Raw genomic sequence first — 19,247 nt, forward strand, 5'->3', positions numbered from 1 at the left:
TTAAGTTCATTTCCCTCTTTTGGTGCTCGATAAATCTCAGAAGAGCTAAAAGATTTATACAACATTTAAAAAATGCTTACCTCCCGTCGGCGGGTGGCTGATGGTTTTAAATTTTGTTGTAAAGTGCCACTGTATTTTTAGGAGCCCACTGTATGCCTTACATTGTGCTGCAGTCAAGAGAAGAAGTAAATATAAGTGTAAACTTGACCTCGAGGCGTTTACAACCTTGTAAATTCAACACTTGTACACATACAAAAAATTGTGAAACAAATTTTAAAACAGTATAATGACACATTAAATTGTATATAGGCTTGGGCTTCCTTGGGACAGTGTCTGAGAATCTGCCTGACAATGTGGGGGGACACAGGTTCGGTCCCTGGTATGGGAAGACCCCACATGCCACAGAGCAAATAAGCCCATGAACCACAACCGCTTAACCAGTGCTCTAGAGCCCACCTGCTGAAGCTACTGAGCCCTCTAGGGCCCTTGAGCCACTATTGAGGTGAAGTCCGAGCATTCTAGAGCCCGTGCTCTGCAAGAGAAACCAGTGCAATCCCATACATTGCAACCAAGAGTAGCCCCCACTCACAGTAGCTAGAGAAAGCCCACGCACAGCCACAGAGACCTAGCATAGTCAAAAATAAAATTAGTTAATTAATTTTAAAAAATAAAGTAGATATAGCCCTATAACAAATGCATAATCCAACCACGTTGGGATCTGAGCCTTGAGCAAGGGGAAAGATTGGTGTTAACCAGAGTTTGGGGCAGGTTCATGAAGGAGGCAGAACTGGAAACAGACTGAAAATGAGTGGGATGAGCAGTTGTCTACATTTATAACAGCAGGCCTTCAATATCAAATGCCAGAATTAAATACGAAACAGAATCTTAATATTTGGGCTTTGGAAAGAAATCATTTCTCTCTATATTCAATAGCAATAGATTTCAGACTGTGGTTTTTCAGATGTTAATTCTCAAAGAATCCACACATGCCTAAATTGTAGAAATCATAACACTATAGCATTTTTTTCTTTTTAAAATGAAGGCACTAGAAAACAAGAAAAAATAAACAAAAAAAAGAAAAATAAATAAATAAAATTAAGCACCTATCAAGGTGTGGGTTGGCTAAAGGAACTCTTTTTTAGAAATAGAAATCTCCCATTACGAGTATATGGGCTCTGTCTCCAAAATTGCACCACAGGCTGACCCTTTACAAAGTCCTGGATCTGGCCTCAGGTTAATCAGGATTTCCTAAGCATTCTCTGTACATATCTGCTTCCAGGCATCTGCTCAAGTGTTCACCCACCTGGGAAAGTCCCTCCCTCATCTCTCCAGGTATGTCAGACCCCCTACCTTCAGGACCCAGGTGAAACCCAACATCCTCCAGGAAGATTTCCCAACCTTGCCCCCACTCATCATTCCTTGTATCTGAATGCCAATAGCAGTGTACTATCAGTTTGCAATTATCATATTTTTCATATACTTGTTTTTCCATATACACGTCCTATCCTCAAAAGAAACTGTTTAAGTCTTTTAAGTCAGGGAATGTAGGCATTTGTTTATGATTCCAGTGCCTTCTATGTTACACTGCAATTTGGCAGGCACTACCCCTAAATACGGGGCTTCTCAGGTGGCATTAGTGGTAAAGAATCTGCCTGCCAGTGCAGGAGACACAAGAGACAAGAGATATGGGTTCAGTCTCTGGGCCCGGAAGATCCCCTGGGGTAGGAAATGGCAACCCACTCCAGTATTCTTGCCTGGAGAATCCCATGGACAGAGGAGTCTGGTGGACTATGGTCCATGGGGTCGCAGAGTCTGACACGACTGAGCAACTGGAGCACATACACAAACATACACACACACACATACAGACATACTAAATATACACAACTGAGCATCTTTTCAAGTCCCCAGTTAGCCACGTTTTCCATAAGTCCACTAGGAGCACTCTCTGGTTCGAAAAGTGGCCAAAATTGAGACACGCTAAAAGGACTGTATCTGAGGTGTTACATATTAGTGAAGTGAAAGTCACTCAGTCCTGTCCGACTCTTTGTAACCCTATGGACTATAGCCTGCTAGACTCCTCTGTTTATAGAATTCTCCAGGCCAGAATGCTGGATGGTTAGCCATTCCTTTCTGTGGGGGATCTTCCCAACCCAGGGATTGAGCCCAGGTTTCCTGCATTGTAGGTGGATTCTTTACCATCTGAGCCACCAGAAAAGCTATGTATTAACATCACTTCAAAGAAACCTAGTGCCGAGAGATGGAGATTCATTCACTTGAAATAAATTTCTGTTCTGTACTCTTGAAAATAACAGGGTATTCCATAAACAGAAGCATGACTCTAGACTGGTCTGTGTGAGAAAGGGTTTAGCAAAGGGCATTTCTCCTTGCGAGGGGACAGCTGAAGAGGTGTCATTTAACAGCTTTCAGAGGCCCGTCACTGCAGTGATTGAGGTGGACAGAAGGCATGGACATGACCAAGGCCCTTAAAAGACACAAACAGGTGGGAGAGCGTGCTGGGGGTGGGCGGAGGGCTGGAGGGTACAAAAGGCAGAGGCTGGCCTTCTGAGGGCAGAGACGAAGAAGGCGGAGAGCAAGCCTGCCCGGGGAACAGGTGGAGAGGGGGCAGCAGAGCTAGGCAGGACACAATAAGAGGTAAAGCTAGGGAAAAAAAAAAAAAAAAGAACGAAAGGGATAAAGAGCCAGTGAGCAGACCTGACACAAATAAGGAGAAATGATGATTAAAAAGATGTGCGTGAAGAGAAAAGGAGGAAACAGGAAAAGGGAACAAGTAAGGAGATAAAATAAGGAGTAAGCGCACAAGCTAAATGCTTAGAAAATCACCAGGCAGTTTGGCTGACTGGGAGAAGCGCCATAGCCAGACTCCAAAGGGAACCATCAGAAAGACAGAGGCAGGCGATTTAAGTAGCCAGTTCCTGAGGTAAAAATGAAAAATAAATAAATAAATAAAATAGAAGATGGAAAAGGTGAGAAGCAGGAGAGGGAAAACCCAAAGGAGACACTGGCCCAGAAACCTTTTTAACTTTCTGCAAGAATCTTCAAGGCCCCAAACTAGGCCAAGATTCTGACTGACATTTCTGAGCTCACCAGCTGCTGTTTCCTTGAGAGAATTCTGACAGGAAGGCATAGAAATGCAAGCCAACACTGCTAGCTCTGGAAAAAAAAAAAATCCACGCTCCAAACACCTCCACGGGGCTGGAGCCTGCCAGGGAAGAAGGCATACAGAGGAGGGACCCGGCGGCAACTTTTCCCCAGGTAGGTACAGAGCTGCTCCCGCGGGTGGTGGGGTAGGGGGAGGGCTTTCTCCTCTAACTGTCCTCTGGCCGTTCCTGCCTGGCCCATCTGTCTTTCTCTCTTTGTGCATTTTGGGGAAGCCCTGCGGGCAGCCTGCTTCTGTCATCTGAAGCCAGCTCCACGGTGTCTCCAGAAGCAGGTGAAGCTTCACATCTGCATCCCACAGGGGCGGGGGAGGACATCGCTGGAATCCAGCTCCATCAGGCAGAGCCAGGCCAGGGGAATTGGAGGAGAGAAATCGCCCCAGCCCACATGATTGGTGTGTGGGACTGACTTGTTGGCTGGGTCCCGACAGTGAACCCGATTCTGTGTGCTGAGGCTTGAAGCAAAAGCAGAGGGGAAGGAGGGTGGGTGGAACAGACAGTTGATGAAGAGGGTAGAGATTCCACAGTCGCCTAGGGGCTGCTCCATGGCCTAAAGAAGAGGTGGACTTGGGGAAGGGATGAACGAGACTCGGACCTTGTGACCTTGAACTGGTCTCTTGCCCTTTCAGTGCCTTGGTTATTTTGAATGTATGTTGAAATGTTCTTCAAAGCAATGCAAAGGCAGTTCTAATCTGTCATGTATCTCAAATAATCACTGAATGGGAGCATTTTCTTCCGATGACCCCACAGACGTCCCCACTATAACAATATGAAGTGCTCCATCTTATTAAAAAACTGAGAAGTCCCTGAGCAATGTACTTCTTTGGAAAACTAGGACAAGAACCAGATTCTCTAATGTGTTCCCTGGATCTTAAGCGATTCTTGATCTTCACTCAATTTAACAGGTGCACTTTTTAAAAAAAAAAAAAAAGAGAGATTTTGGAGCTACAGAGTTTTATCAATATTCTGTATTATTGTGCTGTGTTATCATTATGATCCCTCTGCAAGTACAATGTGAGGTCATATGTCAGGGGACCCTCTGCTGAGATAGCTTCCCAAAAAAAATGTCCACCTCATTTTATATCCATTCTTCAGCAAATCCCATTTGAAGTTTATTCGTAAGAATTGGGAGCCAAAGAAATGGCCCCCAGTTGTGTACAACCCCTCAAACTGAAAACTCTTTTAGTCAGTTAGTAACTTCATAGACTGGGCTTCTGTCTTTGGAGTGTTGTGTGTCTCTCTGCACCCTCACTGGTGAAAGCTCCTACAACCTCACCCCTGAATGGAGCTCACGCCTTTCTGGCTTCTGTATGGCTTTACTCCTCTTCCTCACCTCCTCATTTTTAGAAAGTTCGGAATGTAAGGGCTGATTCTTTGCCCCTGAATTATTCAGATACTATTAAACTAGAGCAGTGGCTCCCCCAAGTGTGGTTCCCAGACCAGCAGCATCAGAATCACCCAGGAGCCTGTTAGAGATGCCAAGTCTTGGATCCCACTCCAGACTTACTGCTTCTCAGGCATAGCTCAGCTAGTAAAGAGTCTGCCTGTAACATGGGAGACCTGGGTTCTATCCTTGGGTCGGGAAGATTCCATGGAGAAGGGAAAGGCTACCCACTCCTGTATTCTGGCCTGGAGAATTCCATGGACTATACAGTCCACGGGGTCACAAAGAGTCTGATAAGACTGAGCAACTTTCACTTTCTCTCACTTCCAGACCTACTGAGTCAGGCACTCCTGGGGTGGGGCCAGCATTCTGTGCCTTAGCCAGCCCTCCAGGGGACTTTGTTATACCAAATTCGAAGCTTAAGGTTTTTTAAAGTGCTCTTTCCTTAACACAGAGCTCAGATCTCCCTACAGGCGGGACTCTGGTCGCCTACAGCGCTATCACTTCTAAAAGAGACCCCTCCACAAACAGCAATCTCTCAATCAGTGCCTTGTGTCCTTCATCAGCAAAATAGGAATATTTAATAAAAGTTGCCTGTTACAGTGCTGAGAAACTTACATAGTAAGAGTAACAGCGGTGATGGCTTTATCTCCTCCACCCTTATTGAGCAAAAGGCCTTCACTGAGCAGCAGTGTGGGGAATCAAAAACAAAGCTGTCAGGTCCTAGCCCTTTTTGTGAGGAAACGTGTGCATTACAGGTACCCAGGGAATCCAACAGCAGGGTGAGATGTGATGCATGCCCAATGACAGGTGCAAACAATAGAAACAAAGAAGAAGAAGAGGGGAAACTGGGAGAAAACTTCGTGGAGCAAGTATCTTTTGAACTAAGATTTGAGAGAAATTTTAACTAGTGAAGATAAGCAAAGGGAAAAGAACATTCCAGGTAGAAGCTGAGATTCAGGAACATGGAAAAGATAAGATGTCAGTGGCCAGGTACAGACCACAGTGCCTGCTCCCCTTTCTGCTACTAATATGTTCACTGTTCACATAGTAGAAAGAGATCACCCATTTGTCGTCATGTCTGCAAGAAATTCTTCCTTAAATCCAAACTAAATAATTTTCCTTGGACTGCTGTCAAATGAGTCCTTTCCAGTATTAAATGATTTCATTACTTTAGTATCTACTTCTCTCTTTCTTATTTATTATTAGGTCCCTGTTTTTCAAAGTCTTCTGCCCACTTTCAGCAGAATAATTGAGAATGCAGATTCCTGAGTCCAGGCTCCCTGGCTTCTCAGGAGCTTTGGCGGGCAAGACAGAAGAACCTGCATTTTTAACAAGCTCCCTTATGATTCTAATGTTCTCTCTATGTTTGAAAGCAGCTCTCCCAGAGCTGTTCTTCCCCAATTTGCAGAGCCTAGAAATCCCCTAGAAGAATCTTGTTTAAAATGTGAATGTCGGGCCAGTCCCACGGAGATTCTGATTCTGTGGCTCTGGGTTGTTGGGAACAGGGGTTTTAATAGGTGCCTCTATGGCTCTAGGCTCAGATGAGGTTGGGATATACAGCACATGAAATGAATGTGTGCTTTGGATCAAAGAGGTCCTTCAAATCCTAGGTTAGTTATTTATCAGCTGTGTGATGTGGGTGTTTCCTAACCACTCCTTGCCTCCAGGTTATCTAACCTGCTGGAGTGAGTTTCATCCTGTGTAATGAAAGGTACTTCACAGAATGGCTGGAAGCATAAAGAAGTAAGTGACTTAGTATCATGCCAGCTCTCTCTGCTCATCCCCTTGCCCCAGCCTCCTCCTAAGTATCAGTTCAGCCCTCCAGCTCTGATGAGAAACAGGGTAAGCATGGCAGTGATGGTGAAATACCATTGAGAGAAGTGGCAGGGTGCCTGCAGGGAGAGAAGATGGGTTTGGGAGCTGCCCTTGCTCTTGGCTGGCCCTGGGAAGTTAAAATCAGGCTCATGCCCATGATGGAATCAACATTCAGGACTGGCCAGTCCTCTAAAAATAGCAAGATGTCTGGCTGAGCCTTTGGAAAAATAAGGTTCTGTCTCCACACATTAACCTAGGCTTGCCTTAAAAGGAGGGACCACTGTTTTATTTCCTACCCCCTCAGCCAGATGATGGTAAGCCCCAAATAATTTGGCCTGAGCCTCGGTGAACTCCAGAATAGCTTCTGTTTCATGGCAGCCACTGAGCACACCGGCAGTGACTCCAGTACAGGTCACAAGAGCTCAGACTCCCAGGGTAGATGCATCTGTGTGGACTGTTCCTCCTGCAGACACCAGAAGGATCCTAATCCCCATAAAAGCATCAACTTTTGGGTTCTATTGTAAGAAACTTTTATCAGGCCTTTCTATGGGGCAGAGAAGGGAGAGAGAAAACTAAGATGCTTCTACTTGAAATTCAGAGAGTGAAATGGGGGCGATTTTCCCGCAGTCTTGCTTTCTCTTCATCCAGCACAGGGCTGACTAGGTAGGGTCAGCTCTGTCGTCAGAGGGCAAGGCTTTAAGATGGATAAGGGGACAGTCTGAGTGTCTCACCGTTCATGTCTTTTCCTAAAAGTCCTGAAAATGAGACTAGAGCTCTGGATATTCAGAACCTCTGTTGATCCTTGTCAGATATGATACTGATGAATTCCCTTCCTTAACAAATCTTTTTCAGACATACGAAATGATTACAAATGTGATTTTTTTAAATAAGGGAAACCAAAATTGTGAAAGATGTATTTTTTAAAAATATTTAAGCTTTCCCAAATATCTTAGAACCACCCCTTGTACAACTGTCATGTGGATGAAACTCTTTAAAATGGGTCAGACATAAGGACTTCCATGGAGTGGGTAGTCTCTGCTGCCATATTAATATTAATTAATAAAGAATATATTGAATAGTAGTAACAAGAGTGATAGAGACCATTTATTAGACTTCTAATACTGGGTTCATGGCACTGTACATCCATCTATTTCACTGAAGCCTTCTGTTGGATCAGTAGCATTACAATCACTTTACAGATGAGGAAACAGGTTCAGAGAGGTTAAGTAGCTTGCTCAGAGTCACAGAGCCAGAATGCACAGATGCCCAAGCCAGGTCCTTCCTACCTACACCCCTCTGCCAGCAGTAATCTTGAAGCTTCCATTGTCTATCATTCAGACCTCTCCTTGTTTTAGCTCATCCTTGATTTTGCCCAAATGCAAGAGTCTTTCTGAGGCCATTCATGGGAAACCACCATCCTTCCTTCTCATGTTGTTTCTGAGACACTTATATTCAAGTACTGCCCTGATTGCTGAAAGAAATAGGAAAGAACTGTAATTTCTGCTTATGCTTTTCATGCTACCTTGACTGTTACTTAAGTTCTGAATGCTTTTAAATGGAGTTTCTCAAGAACAAGTGAAATTTAAGTCTTGTGATCCACTGACTACAGGGCAGAAGGAGGGGAAAATAAATCTTGTTTTCAATACCATGTTGAGTGACATTTTATACGGCCATCAGCCTGTTCTATGAAACTCAAGACCCTCCACATGTGTTATCTCATTAATCTTTAACCCACTCTGTGGTGGGCAGATGGAGTTATACAACTATTACAGGAATGAAAGAGAAAGGGTAGTGATTTCACCAACACCATAGAGCACACTTGTGGCCATGTGACACAACATCCCTCCCCATCCTTCCTACTAACACCACCAGCCAAAATCAGGAGATTTGGGCAGGTAAGAAGCTAAAAAAATAATCTGGGAAAAAGACCTAAAGCCAATTGCTGTATCAATGTCCATTGGCCTGTACAAAACTCAGAAACATGTTTTTATAGTCCTTTCCTAGAATTTTTCCTCCCATTTATGCTGGTCTGAAAGATTCTGATTTTATTACAGCTGTTTGCTTTGTTTTGTTTTTCCAGCCTACCTTTCCCTTCATTTCCACATCTGTTCCATGAATTGCCATGAATTTCCTTCCTGATATTTTAAGTTAGATGACGTGGAAAAGGAAAATGAGACTCAAAACAATCAAGTATTTGGTTCTTCAAAGTTTATTGTTGGTTTTGTCTGAAATGTTGAAAGGAACTTTTAAATAATCTTTTGACCATATGAGGTTGGGCTTGACCAAAAGACAAAATAATTCACATCCAAATGCTAGAGACAGTCTCACCCCAGCGATGGTTAGCATGGTCTTGGTTTTCTGGCATCATTTCTTTGGAAATTTATTATTTTTTTTTTTTTTGTATCCTTACATGAATTAATCACTTCTGGCTCTCAGCTGGTTTATGAAGGACAGGTCCCTTAAAACTGGCTCTTTCTAGTTCTCAGGACCAAAAACTTCAGTCTCTCTCACTTATGCAAATTCTCATTCCTGAAAAGCATGTGCCATGCATGGCATTTCAGATCTAGATGTGAAGGATTTAACCAGTTAAAATGAACCTGTACTCAACTCTGAGTTCTCTGGTTCAGTGGAAGAGATGAGACATTTTGATCTCAAAGGCACAGCTACAACTTCTCATTGGTCGCTCTGTCTCTCCTCCCCACCAGCCCTTGTTTTAACTGACCACAGCCCCCAAACCTGGGGGAGAAAGAACAGTCCCACATTCTCACTCACACTGTTTGTACTTGACTATGGGGGACAACTTTGTTTTCACAGCAGAAGTTGACTCATAAGCCCTTGGATTGGATTAAATGAGTTATTGGATAATTCCTGAGATCAGCCATAAAGATTTTGACTGGGGTGTCATTTTCCTGAGAAAAAGTATGGTAGATAAGCCACCACCTCAAGGGTACAGCTGCAGAGGAATCAATGTTCACAGAGTATAAAACCTATAGACATTTTCTTCCCTTGCTTCCCGTTGAATTCCCAACTTCCAAGCCTATCTCCATGGGTGGATCCAAGACTGTCCTTCCAACCTGATTCACTCTTTTAAGGGCTTACCATTTACATATGTGTGAACAGATTCATTTCTACAACCCCGAACTGTAAAACCAGATGAAGGTTAACAGCTATTTCATAGAGTAGAGAGGATTCAAGGAACTTGTCAGAGCACCAAAAATCATCTCTGTCATACAGAACATGCTTGAAAACATTTTTGTTCTTATTTGTGTTACTTTTACTAGATTTCATTGCTTGCCCTTGTCAACGCTGTGAGGCCCAAACCTTCCTTGGGGCACAATTCTTCCCTCTGCATTCTCTCTGTTTCCTGGCAGAGTATTCGATCCTCTGAAGCTGAAAAACCCCATCACTCTTCAGCCGGGGTGGCCTGTCCAGACTGTGGGTGACTCCCCAGCTGCCAGCGTCCCTCACTTTTCTGCAGCTTGGACCTCACGGATAGTAGGGCAGGTGATGAGCAAGGGGGAGCAGAATCTGCTCCACAGTGGTGCTCAGAATGCTGCGTGGCAGCTGCAGCCCATCAACTGTGCCCACGACAGACACACAGTAGGAAGCGCAGGAAGGCCTGGTACGGTCCGAGCAGGGGTCCTTCACTGCGCATGTGCACAATAGCATCTCTGTAGGATGCTCTCTGTCGCCCGCTTTTTCTCTCTCCCTCTCTTTCTCTTTCTCTCTAATTTTCCTTCATGGGATTCCAAATGTTAAAACAGAATCATATTGACCTGTATAAAACCAAGGCAAACTAGTGAATAGTAATAATAAAAGTTTTGATACATTATAACTGAATGAAAATAAGCTAGAGAAACTTGGGTGCCATTTTTTCCTGAGCAAACAGTAGAGCAAGGGCTGGACCCCCACCCCGCCCCAAAGCACCCCTGTGCCTCACAACAGATGTGTCGCAGGACGGTTTGAGGGGAATGCTGGGGTGATGGCGTGAGGTCCCGGGAGCCCTATCCTCCAAGCTTCAGCACCTAGAGGAGGAGAAGAGTGGGAGGGGCCCCCATCTGAGATGTGGGGCTGCATCCGGACGATGGAGGAAGCAGGCAGGGGCCAAGACTGCTTCCCAAGGCCACATGCTTCTTTATATCCCCATACGGATTACTTTGCTATGGAATGTAAGGAAGTGTGTGGTTTCGGCGAGCGCCTCTCCTCGGCCCCACGGTCCCACCCAGAGCACCTGGTCCCCTCTTCCCCATCCCGGCCTTGTGCCCACAGGCATCCTCATTGAGAAAGGGAGAGCCTCCAAATCTTGCCTGGAGTCCTCCCCACATCCTTTCTCTCCCTCCTGAGATTTCATCCTCCACCCAAGGATCAGGCACATTGATTGTGGTCCCTGAGTGCCCTCCGTGGCCATCTCCCCACACTTAGCTCCTCATTCGAGGAGAGCACACATCATCTGAAGATTTGTCACAAGGTCAGCCCTCACCATCCAAGCTCCTTCCTCCTGTCCTTTTGCTCCTGAAAGATGTTTCTATCAACCAAACTGAACCATAAAGCCTTCATACCTGGCTGTATCACTTTGCTTCATCATTACTGGTGTGTTAAGGCAGTTCTTTGCATCTCCAAGGGTTCTCACTGCAGATGGCTAGGAGCTGGGAGGCTCAGGGGATCCAGCCTTATCACACAGCCAGTCCCCTGACCCTGCTCTGCTGTCTTTTCCTCTTTGTATCACAACCTGTTACCAAGCAGTACTGACAGAGGCTGTCTATGGAAAAGGTTTGAGGTGTTAGAATAGAGATTCATTCATCCAGTTGGCTTAGTTCCTTTCTCTCCTCTTCCCTGAACCCCTTTGTTCCCAGCCTTGAGCCTAAAGGGCCTGAACCCACACCAGGAAGGAGGTGGAAGTAGAGAGGAAGGCCTCAGTTATGAGGAGAAACTGTGGTCCCCCAAGGCTTAGCCATCAGCTAATCCCAGCTCTGAGAAGGATCTCCCTCCCTCACTGATGCCCAGCCTCAGGGGGGCTTCCTGCATCCCATGGCTCTGCTTCCTTCTTGTTGGGTGAGTGTGTGACATGAGGGCTGGGACCACACTAAACTTCTACTACAAGTTCTCAAGCCAAACAACAAAAGGAGACACCGCAAGATTGGATGGATGTGTGCTGAGATACACAGGAAGGGGCTGTTAACTGGAACTGAGAAGCCCCAGAATGAGAGCTTGGGATAAGGAGGGAAGGAAAGGACAAAGGGAGGGGCCACCATGTTTACAAAGCCGATGGCAGGTGAAGGCTGAGTTGTCAGCACTGAAGGCTGCCATCCCCATTGGACGACAGCACCCAGAGCACAAGGGGCTGAACCCCTCCCCGGACTGCAGCAATACAGGTGACATCACCTGCCTGCCTCTTCCAGACACCAGATGTCCTTCAAGGGCAGCCAAACTGGGCTCCTTGAAAATTGGGGGAAACTTAGAAGAATGTGGGAGAATTACTACCAATGGGGCAGCTACAGGATGGAACAGAGAAACTTACAGTTTTAGATCAGCAATTCTCAACTGGAGGTGATTTAGCCCCCCGCCTGGGGCACATTTGGCAATGTCTGGGGACATTCCTGGTTGTCACAACTAGGCAGTTCTACCGGTATCAAGTGGGCACAGATCAGAGAAGCTGCCAAACACCCTACAATGCACAGGACAGCCCCCACAACAGAGAGTTATCTAAATGTCAATATGCCGAGGTCGAGAAACCCTTCCTTTAGATCATGTTACTTTGAAATTGCTGACATGGGTATATGATAGTACATTATCTCCCAAAGAAAATTATTGCCCTTCTTTTACAAGCATTGCTTTGTCTTCAAACCTGTAAAATGGGCAGATACCTCCAAGTTGTGCTTCTTTTCAGTGACAGCCCTTCCCTTTTCTAAATCATACCTGCTCCAGAGATAGTTTTCCTTTTCCTACCCTAAGATTTATTTAATGTCATCTGCTCAGAAATTGGGGTTGTAATGTGTGAGTGCGGCAGGATGTGAATGAAGAATAGGGGAGAGGTGATGAAGACCAGTGTCCTGAGTTGAGGAAATTGCAGTGCCAGGGGCTTGACGGATGAGCTGGACAATGCACTTTTTCCACCTGGCTGACCTCCACCTGCATGGCTGCCTGTCTAACCCTTGCTCCTTAGAAGGAACCAGAGGATTGTTGGGCTAGGATAGCAGTAGCCAGGGGAAGAGCTAGTGAACCATAAGCTGTGGCTGCAAGACACCTGTATCACAGGTAGGAGCAGAGGGTAAAGATGAGGTACTTATCTGCAGAGTTGCAGGATGCCAGCCAAGGAGGCGGGGATTCAGAACAAGAAAGGCTGCACCAGCATCACTCTGGACCAGTCACAGTTGGCGGGACCCCTGGTCCTCCACCACTGTCACACCTGCCACTTCTCTGGTGCCTCGGTGAGCACTTCGGTTTCTGGGGTGTCTTATTGACCCCAGGCAGTGCTCTCAAGCTGGGACGCCCCTGGCAGAGGTCTGCTTGGCTAGGCAAACCAGCTCGGCTTTTTCCTGTCAGTGGTTTCCACAGCTTCAGAGACAAAATGAAAATACTTGCAGTCAAGGGAAGGGAAACATTTAAAGGACAAACTGGCACTGAGAGTGAAACTCTTGACCTCAGAAGCAGTGGGGATTGTCCCTAGGACTTTCCCATGACCCCTGAAAGGGTCCCCTGGACCTCTTTCCTTTGTTTCCACTAAGACTTACAACAAGTCGGTGTGGTAGGTATGCTCCCCCAACTGCACAGAGGCATAAATTGAGGTTTAACTTCTGAAAAGCAAGAGAGCCAGGAGCCATCCATGGGATCTGATCCCAGGTAAGTATGACTCCAAGGCCACAGGCTTTCTGCTTCATTTCACTCCCTTCATCAGGAAGGGGATATAAAAGGGCTGGCAAGCCCACCCCCAAGAGCAATTTCCCAGCACTGTTCAAAATATCCTTTCTTCTTATCTCTTCCCTCACCTGCTCAAATGCATGATGAAGATAGCCAGGCCACCTTCCTGGGGAAGATATCCTCCTTGATCAGCTCCTTGACCCCTTGGCCACACTTTCCCAAAAACACAGAGAAACCAGTGGGTACCTCTGCTCACACAGTGGTTCTGACTTTAGCTTCATCAGAATCACCTGAAGAGCAGTTTTTACCAGGTCTCTGGGCCCACCGTCAGATGTCTGGGACTGGTCAACGTTGCTTTTCCTTTGCAAGGTCAGCCTACAGGTTCCTACACACTGCAGCCCAGACTTCTCCTTCAAAAAATATAAGAATCAAAGATTTCCCAACCTCCATGGGACAACCATTTAGTCAATTCTGGCCATTTGTCGAAACCAAACAGCCTCACTGTCTATCACCTGGAGAATGACTAATGAAACTGATGTATACTCTTACAGTAGAAAGCTATAAAAATAATTAAAATTAATAAATGACTGCTGCCACAAAATATGGATAAATCTTACAAATATCATTTTAGGTGAAAATACCATTATAGCAGAATACCTCCTGTATGATACTATTATGTAAAAAAAAAACAAGCAATAAATTATTTAGGAAATAATATTTTATTCTGGTAAAAACTATAAAGAAGAACATTTAAATTGTATGAAAAACAGAGCTCAGAATAATAATTACCTATGAGGGGAAACTAAAGAGATAAACTAGGAAAAGCATGCAGAAAGCTTCAATAGTATTGATTTCACCAGTTCTTTTTCTAAGGTAAACAGTTGTTTGTTGTTGGTATTAATTTCATCACTATGTGTCATAATTTACACACGTGTTACATTTATTCTTTCATAAATATACTGCATTTGAATTAAAATTATAAACTATTTTAAACATTATGATATAAGATATTCAAAAGCTTACTTCAGAATGTTGTTTTGGAAAATCAGAGGAGCGAAAAATGTGGGAGATTTTTATTTTCCAAATTCTACAATTCTATATCATGTTAGTTCTTCACAATTTCATATTTGAAAAAAGAATAAGGATAAAAGACATAAAGTTGTGCAATGCAAAATACAAATTATTTATGGTTTTCACAAATCCAAAGAGAGCGTTCTGGACAAGGCAAGCTCCCGGGATCTGATTCATGCTAATGCCAGCTCCTTCTGTGTTGCAGGCTTGAACCAGGGATGCTCGGGACACACCAAGAATCCTCGCCCTAGAGGCTGCAGTCACCTCCCCCAGGAGCTGCCCCCTGCTCTGGCTGGTCAAACGGAACCAAGTCCGTCTTCCTGAGAGGTTTGGTCCCCTTCAACCAGCTACAGCAGGGCTGGCAAAGCCCAGTCCTTGGAGAAACAGAAGAGATTCGCCTTCTGTGGCTGAAAGTACCTACTACCGTTTCTCTTAAGAAAATGACTGATTTTGTTATCACACTCTCATGCTCTCAGGAAGGGAGAAAAAGGGAGCCCTGGCTTCAAAAGTGAGCCAGAGTTCTACTTTCCACACACAGAGCTCTGTGCCTGCACCCGCAACTAGACCCACTCACGTGCTCTTGACACACAGTAAGGATTTTAGGATGGGCTGTGCTTCAGCCCTGGACCACCCAGGGGAGAGCATGACCCTTAGGAGATGGGGCTCCAGCTCAAAGGGGCTAAGAGTCTAAGTAAAGAAATTGAATCTATGAATATAGCACAATGCAATGGAATTGCAAGTCACAGCATGACTGTTTCCAAAACATAATTCTTTTTTTTTAATTAATTTATTTTTTATTGAAGGATAATTGCTTTACAGAATTTTGGTTTTTTCTGTCAAACCAAAACATAATTCTTTTACACAGCCCATTATATAAGCCTGGCACACTGTCTACTAACAAGTCCACCCAAAGAGAGCTACTCACTAAGAAATATACACATGACTCAGTTTCCCATCTATAAAATGGGAATAATAACAGCCATTGTACCTACCACATATGGTTTTATGAGGAATGGAATGAGAATACATGTAAGGGAGTTGGAAAGCCCACAATCATTTTTACCTGCTACTAAAGAAGGGATCCTGACCTGCCTTCCAATTTCTCTTTCAAAATTTCTGTCTTTAGGACTTTCTTGGCAGTCCAGTGGTTACGACTTCATACTTCCAATGCAAGGATGCAGCTTTGATCCCTGCTTGGGGAACTAAGATCCCACATGCTGCATGGCGTGGCCAAAATAATGTCTATCTTTAACAGTGTTCCTCAGGATATGCTCAGTACTTTAGGTAGGCTTATATTTGCTGATGGTATTACAGAAGCCTGCGTTCACATTCTGTCCTCTGACACCAGTGTGGTCTCACGATGCCCAGGAGCCACCAAGTCTCCGCACAGGGAAGCTTATTTGGTGATTATATGTATGTGCCTGGGGGTTCAGGGGGACCAGGTTTGAATCCTGCCCCTCTTGTTTACTAGTCCTGGTGTAGCCTCCCTGAGCCTCAGTTAACCTTATATAAATCTTAGCTTCCTCTTCTGTAAAATGGGGACAATAATACTTACAGTCGATTTGAGAATTTTAAAAGGGAATGCTTAGCAAGAAATACATACAAGCCCCCAACCAATGGCAGCTGGTGTATGGCTGTTGTAGATACAACAGCTCAAAGACAAAGTTGTGTTCACAGGCACTCATAACTGGAAGGGAAAGACCAGATTTAAAAACAAACAAACAAACAAAAAAAAAAAACAGAAAGAAGAACTAAAAAAAAAAAAATCAGTGAAACCTCATTACAGTAATTTTATATTCTAACTATTCTACTATCATGTAGCATGCCTTCACTCTGGTATGTGTTACTAGTATGTGATAAGTTTTACTAAAAAAAAATCAATGGTTCATACATGAGATTGACCATCTTACCTTAAGGAAATATCCTGCCTGGAAAACTCATTTGAGAGCACTGCCAAGATGCCAGTCTGCAACCACATCTGTAATCAATGTGTCCTTCTAAGTATAGGAAAGCCATAGTGTATGGAGTTCAGACACAGGCACCAGAATGAGACTGGCGGATCCTTGCCCGTCACCAGCTGTGCCACTTTGGGCAAATTGTTTGACCTCTCTAGGCCCAGATTCCGTCATATGTAGAATGGAGATATTAATGATGTGTATACCTCACGAGGTGTTCATGAAAACGAAATGAAAATGTAAAGGCATAAAACTAGTGTTGGGTGCAGAACAAACTTCTAAGTCTTTGACAATGTATCTGAAATGTTCCTGAAACTAAGCTGATGTTCAATAAAAATGTATTTAATAAGTGATCACCTTGATTTTTCATTCTAAACACAAAGTATGAGATCCTGTGATCTCTGGTTTGACTATTTCTGCGCATCTCTTTAAATGCAGCGTGCTGGTACGATCCCAGAATAGGGGTAGGATGCTGGCCAGCTGGCTCTGCCTCCAGGTTCTTGCCTTCCCCAGGAGCTAGATGTTCATCTCCCGTGGGAGAGAGCGGGATCCCGAAGCACAGTGACAGACCACTCAGACTCAGAGAGGATTAAGCGATTTGAGAACAAACATGACCGGGTTCACCTTACAAGGAGGGGATTTTCCACTCAGATGAGCAGAGATCATTTGGGTAAAAGTTAGATGGACAATGTCAGGTACAGACAGGAACACTTGCAGATTTGGGATTTTATGGCTAAAATACCTGATGAAACAGGGCGGTATGTATCTAAGACTAAAGAATATCTTGGTCTTTGTTAGGAAGAGGCAACCCACACATGGATTGACTTGAAGAACACTTACCTCCTCCCACCTACTGGGTGGTTATAAAAGCATCTCCTTGCCCTTGGCAGGTCACAGGGCTTCCAACGCTACTCAGAGAACAGGAGGCAAACATTACCGTCTAAATCCACTCACCCTTGCCTTTGGTGAAGCTGTATCTGGCTTCTGTACCCCAATACCAAATTAAATCTCAGAGTTTTGCATAAAGTAGAAAAGAGTGGGAGAAGGCAATGGCACCCCACTCCAGTACTCTTGCCTGGAAAATCCCATGGGCGGAGGAGCCTGGTAGGCTGCAGTCCATGGGGTCGTGAAGAGTCGGACACGACTGAGCGACTTCACTTTCACTTTTCACTTTCCTGCATTGGAGAAGGAAATGGCAATCCACTCCAGTGTTCTTGCCTGGAGAATCCCAGGGACGGGGGAGCCTGGTGGGCTGCCGTCTATGGGGTCCCACAGAGTCGGACACGACTGAAGTGACTTAGGAGCAGCAGCAGCAGCAGAAAAGAATAGCTCTGTTGCTTTGCCAGGTAAAGGGGGCCGCAGCAGCCTAATGTCCTCAGAACTGTGTGTCCCCACCTGGAGTGGATAGTGAGGAGTTCTATAGAAATGTTTCAAAGAGGGCTTGATCAGCTCATGGACATTTTTCTGATTGGTTGGTGGTGAGGTGAATGGGGGTCAGCATCATCAACCTTCCAGTTTCAACAGGTCTGGGGTCTCTGTGCCTATAGGAGCATGCTTTTAACTTCTCCCACCTAGTACGGTTTCAGTATCTGCAAAACAGCTCAAAGATACTGTTCAAGAGCTAGGGCTATACATAACAACATATACAGAGGTGCCGCCAGGGAAAAAAAGGCCTGCAGATGCAGGAGCCACAGGAAACAGGAAATCTCTGGGTCAGGAAGATCCCCCGGAGGAGGAAATGGTAATCCATTCCAGTATTCTTGCCTGGAAAATCCTATGGACGTAGGGGCCTGTTGGGCTACAGTCCCTGGGGTCACAAAGAGTCAGACACAGCTGAGCACTCACACACACACACACACACACACACACACACACACATGTCCCTTGAGGGGGAACCGGAGCTTTACTCCAAGGCTGCACTGCTGTTTCTTGACTGTTCCTCCTCTGTATCCTCTCCCTTCCCTAACTGGCAACTGTTTGAACCTGTTTCTGCTGGAACTCAGGGAAGGTCATGCAGGCAGACTGAAGGCTATTACCCATAATCAGGAAATGGTTGAGGGGAAGGACACAGAAAGGCTTTTGTGCCCTGGAGCTCTACAGGGTCCTGCTCCATTTCACTGGCCACTGCATCTTTCTGGAAATGGCTCTAGCCACAGGCTAGAGCATCCAAACTCAGCATACCACCCTGGCTCAGCCCCTGAGAATATAACTGTACTCAACCCCTGACAATATGAGTGAAATTTACATTTCTGTCTGATTTTCATAAAACCAGAAGAGGAATAAAAGTATCCTTGCTTCCACCAGCCACCAAAAAAAAAAAAGGCAGAACACTTCAGAAAGCATTTTTTCTGGTAACTATGAACGATCTTGACATCTTTGTCCAAAAGTCCCCCAAGACCAGACTGTGCGTTAGTCAGGATTCAAGCTCAGTCAGAGCCGGGCATCGTGCCTGAGGGCTGGGCTTGCTCATCCTGCCATGGCCGCTTTTCAGGGCAAAATCTAGGTTAAGCCACCCACCGGGGCATGTGGTTTTGCTTTGGCTGCTGTGTCCTTTGGTGTGTGTTCCTGTATAGTCATCATACCTGTGCCAGGAAGAGACAGCATATGACAGTGTCACAGTTGGCAAAATTGACAGCTCTGGGTCACCTTCAAACTGGCCCCCACCCCCACATCCGGCAAGCAGTGTCTCTAAGAGGGAGACAACAAACAGAAATTGCTGAAGTGTCCTTCCCCGGGAGGAGATGATGGGAAGTAGTGCCAGGGCCATCTATCGCACGGGAATTCAGAACATAAAAATCCCGTAAGACGAAGCTCTTGTTGACGATAGTCCCAGTAACATTTAGACTTTGGCCAATGGGCAGCCACTACATTGCTGCGTAGAGTGAATATTGGTGTGTACTCACTGAAAGTGAAAGTCACTCAGTCATGTCTGACTCTTTGTGACCCCATGGGCTGGGGCCTGCCAGGCTCCTTTGTCCATGG

General features: G+C 45.2%; 1 long non-coding RNA gene across 1 annotated transcript; it reads left to right on the plus strand.

The window, feature by feature from the left end:
• The first annotated feature begins 2,586 nt into the window (after positions 1–2,586).
• LOC147346950 (uncharacterized) lies at positions 2,587–16,618 on the plus strand. The gene is made up of 2 exons (XR_015152762.1): positions 2,587–3,276; positions 14,516–16,618. It is a non-coding gene; the product is annotated as an uncharacterized LOC147346950 (long non-coding RNA).
• Positions 16,619–19,247: the final 2,629 nt, after the last annotated feature.

This window comes from Bos grunniens, chromosome 23 (genome assembly GCF_055505025.1).
Source record: "Bos grunniens cultivar Pamir isolate PY7600 chromosome 23, Bosgru_T2T1.0, whole genome shotgun sequence".
Classification (NCBI taxonomy): Eukaryota; Metazoa; Chordata; class Mammalia; order Artiodactyla; family Bovidae; genus Bos; species Bos grunniens.